Source organism: Tenrec ecaudatus, chromosome 10 (assembly GCF_050624435.1).
Source record: "Tenrec ecaudatus isolate mTenEca1 chromosome 10, mTenEca1.hap1, whole genome shotgun sequence".
Taxonomy (NCBI): domain Eukaryota; kingdom Metazoa; phylum Chordata; class Mammalia; order Afrosoricida; family Tenrecidae; genus Tenrec; species Tenrec ecaudatus.
The window spans coordinates 7,608,803-7,616,459 of record NC_134539.1 but is presented as its reverse complement, the minus strand read 5'-3'; the positions used below and the strand labels follow the sequence as shown (position 1 = coordinate 7,616,459).

Here is a 7,657-nt window from a genome sequence, read left to right as displayed (position 1 = left end):
TTTGGAAATAATTACAATTTGGGGTTATGTATATTTATTGAAAAGCCAAAAATTGAATGCATAAAATATGGAGATTTAAAGTAGGAAAACTAAGGAAGAGCGATGCTTCGCTTACTGCATGAGCCTGTTTTCAGGCTCCATGACTTCCTTAGTGAAGCCAGAGAAGCAGCTTCTGCCCGGCCACAGGCTGCATGTTCTTTTCTAAAGAATGGCCAACGTTAACAAGTTGCTTAACCACATAAGCAGAGAAGTTTACATTAGTATATATTTTAACTGCCTGAAATAAATTATTTTCTTAACTGGTTTAGCAGCCTCATACTCGAATAAGGCAGCAAACCTTTGTTCCAGAATTATAAGTTTGACCCAAAGACTGTTTATAATGTATCTTCTATCGTTAATCAGCCATCAAGGTGGACCTTCAGAAACTTAATGTAAAGATGGCCTTGTCTATCAATGCAACATGTTGAGCAAAAAAAAACAAAACCCAAAAATGCACAAAAATGTGCTCATAAAATAAGGTAGAAATTGGCTTGTATAAAACAAAAGGGTTGGAATAGGTATGGTAATAAAAACACTTTCTAAAAACTTTCAAAGATGATTATGGTTTACATGCTTAAGTCTGCTTAAAACGACCATAACTGAATGATTGGAAAATTTCTTCTCCTAACATGATGCCCATTCGTTATAACTAAACTAGTCCTGGTGTTTTACAGAGCTCTTTTCACTCTGGATTTCTCAACTAGACCCTCACTCACTGCACATCCATTTGACTTAGGAGCTGGGCCTGCCCAGCCTTCCTGTAACGCTTTACTTAAGAAATACACCAGAAACACTAAAGAGGTATTAGTGAGTAAAATCTGCACTTCAAAACAGCCCATGAAGAACCAACAATTGGCCCTCAAATGTAAATACCTCTCATTTCACAGTTTCACCGAAACAGTGCAGTATACTGATGATTCTGCCCCTTACAGGAAACTGAGCTGCCCTAAAATTTTTTATTCCGTTTCAAAACATTTCAATGCTTACTAATTCCAAAGATCCAAACACCATGTAGTTGTGGCATTCTGGGAATTGGCACACTCAGGAGAGCAGCTGTGTTCAGGATGAAGTGAGTTGGATCTTACTAATTTCGTATAGAAACTTGCCAGAAAATATAGCATGATTGAAGAAATTGTGAGAAATTTCCGTGAAGATGTAAACTGTCCTCAATAGTCGAGTTGTTCCCCGTGAGTCAGGAGTCTTGCTGTACCCTGGTCAGGCGTTTCCAAAGGTGTTCCTTTCACTACGTGCAAAAATCCATCCATCCCCAGGTTATGTGTTATATTTGCTAAGGTCCTAGCAATAGGAGCGCTGAGAAGGGAATGCTGAGTAAGACAATACGAAGCAAGCCAACTCCTGATGCGAGCGGCGTCACGGCCCACGACTGTCATCGCATGAGTAATAGGATTCACCTCGCTGTGGGCGACTCCAACATTCATGTTTGCTCCGCCTGCATGAGAAGGACCAGCCCAGCGGTGCCGGTGTCTCGAGAGAAAGCCTTTCAATGGGATGAAGCAACATAGTGGCTGTAACAGTGGCCTCAAATATAGCAACAATGCTGAGAATGGCACAGGACCCGGTAGTGCTGTGTTCTGTTGTGCATAAGGAGCGCACTCGGTGGCCCCTAATGGCAATCAAAGTAATAAATAAATCTCACTGCCACCAAGTCAATATTAACTCATAACGACCCTGTAGGATAGGGGAGAACTGCCCCCTATGCGTTTCCAAGACTGTACCTCTTTACTGGAGTAGAAAGCCCCGTCTTTCTCCCGAGGAGCAGCTGGGGGTTTGAAATCGAAACAACAGCAACGTATAAATATTTCTCATGTGCTTCACTAGTTTTGCTACTCTAGGGAACTCTTCTTATAAAAGTTCTCTTCCATTGGACACACTTCCATTGGACACTTTTGTATGCCTCTAAGATCAAGAGCAGGCTGGTAGCTGAGGGGACACTACTGGCTTGCCCTTGATGATCAACGACCCAAGAGAGAATGGAACCGAGTGCAGACAGTCGGCACTCAGTTCTCGCCTCCAAAAGTATGAGCAGAGCAACCCTCAAGCCCCAGGCCTTCCGAACAGTGTCACCATCCCAGAGTTGGTCTCATGACGCACTGTTGTGTGACACGCCAGGGTTCCTGCATGCATTATGCATGAACAGAGCGTGTGGCATGATCAGATGTTTTGAAAGATTACTTGAGGGCATAGTGAAAGCTGGTGTCATCCATGTGAGTAAGAATGAAGGCTTACGCAGAGGCTGTTCTAGTTAAACTCTTTCGGGTTGCGCAGAGGCCCACTCATATGATCCCAGCTCAGTGCACTCCTTGTGAGCGTGAACGAGCAAGTAGAGACACAGAACTGTGTCAGCATTCTCAGCATATTTCACAGCGAGAGAAGGTTGCCATTCCGGCTATGACAGAAATCTTGTACCCCGATAACTCTTGATGTCTGCATTTACCCAACAGCAAGGTTTGTACTCTGAAGCCATGCAGCCAATGAATTACCACTCCAAATACAGCAGAGAAAGAGAAGAGCCAGTTCTTAGGAAGCCCAGTTAATGGAACATCCTGACGACAACAGAAGCTGTTTGGCAAGTGCTCCCGTTCATACCATTTTCTCAACAATGCGGGGTGGGGCTGGGAAATGAAAGCTAGCCTGTATGACTTGCAGGTGGGCCATAATTTTTAGGATGTGTGACAGGTCGTACACAAAAAGAATTCTATCAATCACCCTGATGTCTGCTTACGAAGATAACTGCCTCTTATTAGATCCCACACAATAGCCAGAAATGGACAGTTCCATTTTTATATAACTTTCTAAGTAGCTCTCACCTCAAAGGGAACTTTCGAAAACCCTGAATAAACCCTGGGTGTGGAAGTCAGATGATTTTATATCAACAAAACACTCCTGGCTTGGGGTGGAGTCGGACCTGTCAATCATGTCACAGCCCGATGGTCCTTCCTTGGGAGTGTGGCCTCTCTCCCCGGTCACCTTTCTGCTGGCTGGCCACCCTGAGAAGGGCTGGAGCCCCGCCTTGCTCTCACCGACCTGAAATCTACGACTCTGCACTCCCAGGCTATGATCTTCCCCCACTCTGCATCATTGCATGTGACTGCGTGAGTCTGAAGAGGGGCTTAGGGACCAGGAGTGGACTTCTGCACTTGAGCTGGACTGGGCTGCTTTCTTGATATATAATTACTTCTTGATAGAAAGCTCTTGGTTATATGTACATGAGTGTCTCTGGATTTGTTTCGCTAATCAACCCAGCCGAACACACTAGGGAATCAGCGAAACATACATTTGAAAAAGAATAGCAAGATATATGAAACACTAAGCAGACTGAATTACACTTAAACAGGACTGGTTCAACGGCAAAATGATTGCAAGCAGGCTCACAATCTCCCCTTAGAGACTCCGGCCCTCTGTTAATAGGCCTGCAGACACGCTCTGAGACTGTAGGCCGCCCCATTTAACCTGTACAGTGTCAGCATTCTTCTTTCCAACCCCCAGCAGCTCCTTGGGGGAAAGTTAGGGTCTCTACTCCCATAAAGATTCACAGTCTCAGAAACCCACAGGGGCAGCTCTGGCCTCCCCTAAAAGGTTGTTCGGAGTTGGCATCGGCTTGATGGCAGTAAGAGGGCGAGCTTATGAGACCAAACTCAAAAAGTCACTATCACTGAGTTAATTCTGACTCATGGCAACCCAATAGGACAGGTAAAACGGCCTCTCTGGGTTTCCAAGACTGTCACTCTTCATGGAAATAGAAAGCCTCATCTTTCCCCTGAGGAGCAACTGGTGGTTTCAAACTGCTAACCTCGTGGTTAGCAGCCCAGTTCATAACCCATTACACCACCAGGGCTCCTAAGTTTATGAAAAGGCATGAGCGCTGGCATTTTAAAATGCAAACATGGCTGAAAGCATTTGTAATCTGGGATGTCTGAATACATAGAATAGAATACAAAGCTCTATCTCAGGTCTTAACAAAATGTCATCATATGTTGAGATAGTTCAAATGTATTGTGCCAACCGGACCGATAAGCACATGTGGGGTTAATTGAAGGGCAGAGAGGTAAATGGCTCAGTGAGCCTCGCCTTTTGAGTTCTCGGGTCTCTTGCATTATGATGGTTGGACCAGGGTGCAGCTGCCTTAGCCAGTTCCCTGCTTCAGCTTGCAAGGCTCACTTCCTGCAAGACATCCCCAAGGAGAAGCCACATGGACCTACCTCAATGCAGCTCTGGGTGCTGGAGCAACCGTGTGGGGACCCCTGCCAGCGCTGCGATGCTTACACATTCACTGATTCGGCTTTCCTTCTGCAGTTGGCATCATTGTGTGCATTTTGCCAGATGGAGGAAGACTTTGTGGATTGGTGTCGGACATATGGTTTAATATTGGACTTGTGGGCTTGGGCAGCACTAGGTTGGGATGTTTCCTTGATGTGGACTTACCCTGTATATACAACCCTCTCTTATACATATGAGTTTCTGTGGATTTGTTTCTCTAAAGTACCCAGACGAACACATATGTTAATTCCTTGTTTACATATTGGAAAATAGTGTAGTTATGAAAAGCTTAAGGAGGGCTGCAGATATCAACGAGGAATCTGACAGCGTCTCTATCTGCTCACCATGGATTCCTGTAAAGAGTTTAGAGTACAGTGTATCAGCCAGAGCTGGGGTAACATGTGGTTAAATGTCAAATGCCCCAAGATCTGAAAGGAGGAGAGAAATGCTTATGCAGGAGAGCTGGGGTTACACAAGTCATAGTTCATTTATTTCTGTGTCACAGACTTTCTGTGTGCAAGTGAACTGTATACACAAGCTCCCCACCCCACTCCCCATAGCCATTTCTGATATCAGCAAAACCTTTCAACTATCAGTTCTCCTCAAAAAGTTATCATTCATTCATATCTCACTCGGAGCAACTTTGAGGAACTCTTTTGAAAATATGTATTATTTAAAAGAACCTTGGAGACTACCCATGCTGTCATTAATTGGATGGCATCAAATGCTTCATCAATTTGTTTTTAAATCAGAACTTTCTGGCCATACTTCAGGTGGTAGGCTAGGGGATAGGGTCAAGCTAGGGAACTGCTGACTTCAGGTTCATGTCAGGACCTTGAAAGAAGGTTTCAAGAGTAGAGTTTCAACTCACACACACCAACTGCCTCCGATTTTGGACTCCACACATCTTCCCTCATGGTTGTAGATTTTATTGAAAATCACTTTGCTCACACATAAGTTGATTTGCTTCGTTTATATAGACTGGTTCATGTTTTCATTAGCTGTCTGCTTAATGTAGGACAAGTATTTAAGGCCCCAGATGCTATCTTTTTGATAATCTGAGTGGTAGTTACATAATCTGTTGTCAATTTGAGACTTAAGAGTGAAGGGGTGGAGTTTAGCCTGTCAACCAGGTCACAGCTTGATGACCTCATTTGGAGGTGCTATGGAGATAAACAGCTCACAGGAGATGGGACACACACACACACACACACACACACACACACACACACCCTGTGAGGTATTCCTGTTGAGAAGACGCATGGATCTAGGCTAGAGCCCTGGAGCTGGAGGAGCCATGTGGAGACCCCTGCCAGCGCTGAGATGCTTCCACTGCCACTGGATCCACAAGACTTTCCACCCACTGGACTGTGATCGTCCTGCATTCAGCATCATTGCATGTGTTGTGTGAGTCTAAAGAGGAGTTTATAGATTGGTATCAGACATTTGGGCTCATATCAGACTTATGGACTTGATCTTGCCTGGTCTGGGCTGTTTTCTAAATATTTATTTGCTCTTGTATATAAAGCTCTTTCTTATATGCATATCAGTGTCTATGGATTTGTTTCTCTAGTCGACCCTGACTAACACAGTCAGGGTACCATCCAAGTTCTTTACTATACTTTACCATAGCACCCAATTTTCAGTAATACTTTTTAGGAAAGTGAGTATGGAGCACTTAGAGGAACTCGTTGGTTGTTAGGTAACCAGGAAGTCTTTAAAGCAGGGGTTCGAGTCCAAGGACAATTGTTACATGTATTGGCAACATCACCAATTATTTCCTCTAGAGTGGCAAATACGTTCTTAATGATGTTTATCAAATCCATGACTCCATATCAAGGGAAATAAAGGTTATAAAAATCAGTACTGTATATACTTGTGTATAAGCTATTTTTCAGCATGTTTTTTTAATGGAGCTTTTGTGGTAAAATTAGGCGCCCCAACAGATATTCGGGTCTGCTTATTCTAAAGTATATACAGTAGCTTAGAGTGGGTGAATGGCTTAGGGAACAATCGCTTACTATGTCAAGACCAGGAATATATGGCAATGTCCAAGCACGTCAAACAATACCTCTAGTAACTTCATTTACCTGGGAACATTTAAAAGCCCACAGATCTTACTGGCATGGAATTATAATATGATAGCAAAATACAAAGTCCAATAACTTTGTCTCTACCAACATGATTTTGTTCTGTTATCTTACTGTGAGCCATCCACCTCTTAGGCAGTTGACTCATTGTGGCCATCGGCCAGGTAAACTTGAAGTTTAATGTCCCTTGATGTCCCTCTTAGGTGAAAACAAGGTGATTCTGAGCAAGCAGGGTGCTGCGATTGGATGCTTCCACAGAGACTCCAGCCCTGGACTGTGAGGGCCATGTTTCCAAAGACAGAGACACTCCTTCTTCCTGGAGGCATCTGTTAAGAAAAGCAACCTTGGCCCTACCCATACCTGTCCCTCATCTCTTTTGAACTGTAGATAACAAAACTTAAGAGGGCCATCATAAATTTATAATTATAATACCTTTTAAAAGGACAAAACTTAGCAGGAATTCATTGTAAAAGTTATGCAAAGCCAAATCAAGTCCCTTAGAAAACCTTACACAGGAATATTTCTAAACTTAATGACTAACCTTTACAACTCAATGTATAGAAAACCCAAATCTTCATAACTGGACCCATGGGTAATATCCTGATAAAGGGAGAAAAGATTGAAGTGGTCAAGGACTTCATCTTGCTTCGAGACACCACCGACGCTCATGGACGCAGCAAAGGCTCAAACAATGCATTGCGTTTAAAGGTAAGAGGTGACTTTGAGGAGTGAGATGAACCCGACTCAAGCCATGGGGTTTTCCATTCACCCCTCTACATGTAAAAGTCGGATATTAAATAAAGAAAACTGAAGGGAAACAATCGATACATTTGAATTATGGTGTGGGAGAAGATTATTGAAAGTCCCTGGAGAAGGACATTGTGTTTGATAAGGGAGAGGAGCTGCAAAGGAGAGGAAGGCCCTTCAGGAGACGGGCTGACACTGAGACAACAGCAAAGGAGTCGAGCGTGGGAGCGACTGTGAGGATGGCCTGGGCCCAGCCAGTGTTTCATCCTGTTGGGCACAAGGTCCCTATGGGCGGGAATTGGCTCCGTGGTGCCTAACAACAATATGGACTCCTCCAAAAAAAGAAATCTGTCGTGAAAGAAGTACAGCCAGAGTCCTTGTGTTAGTCTGGCCAGACTAGAGAAACATTCATAGACACTCATATATGTATAAGAAAGAGCTGTATTAAAAAGCAATTATACAATAAGAAAGCAGCCCAGTCCAGATCAAGTCCATACATCTAA

The 7,657-nt window shown here is 43.7% G+C and overlaps 1 pseudogene; it reads right to left on the bottom strand.

Annotated features, from left to right (window-relative positions):
• Positions 1–1,015: 1,015 nt before the first annotated feature.
• Positions 1,016–1,478, bottom strand: LOC142457803 (ORM1-like protein 1 pseudogene; annotated as a pseudogene).
• Between the last annotated feature and the right edge of the window lie 6,179 nt (positions 1,479–7,657).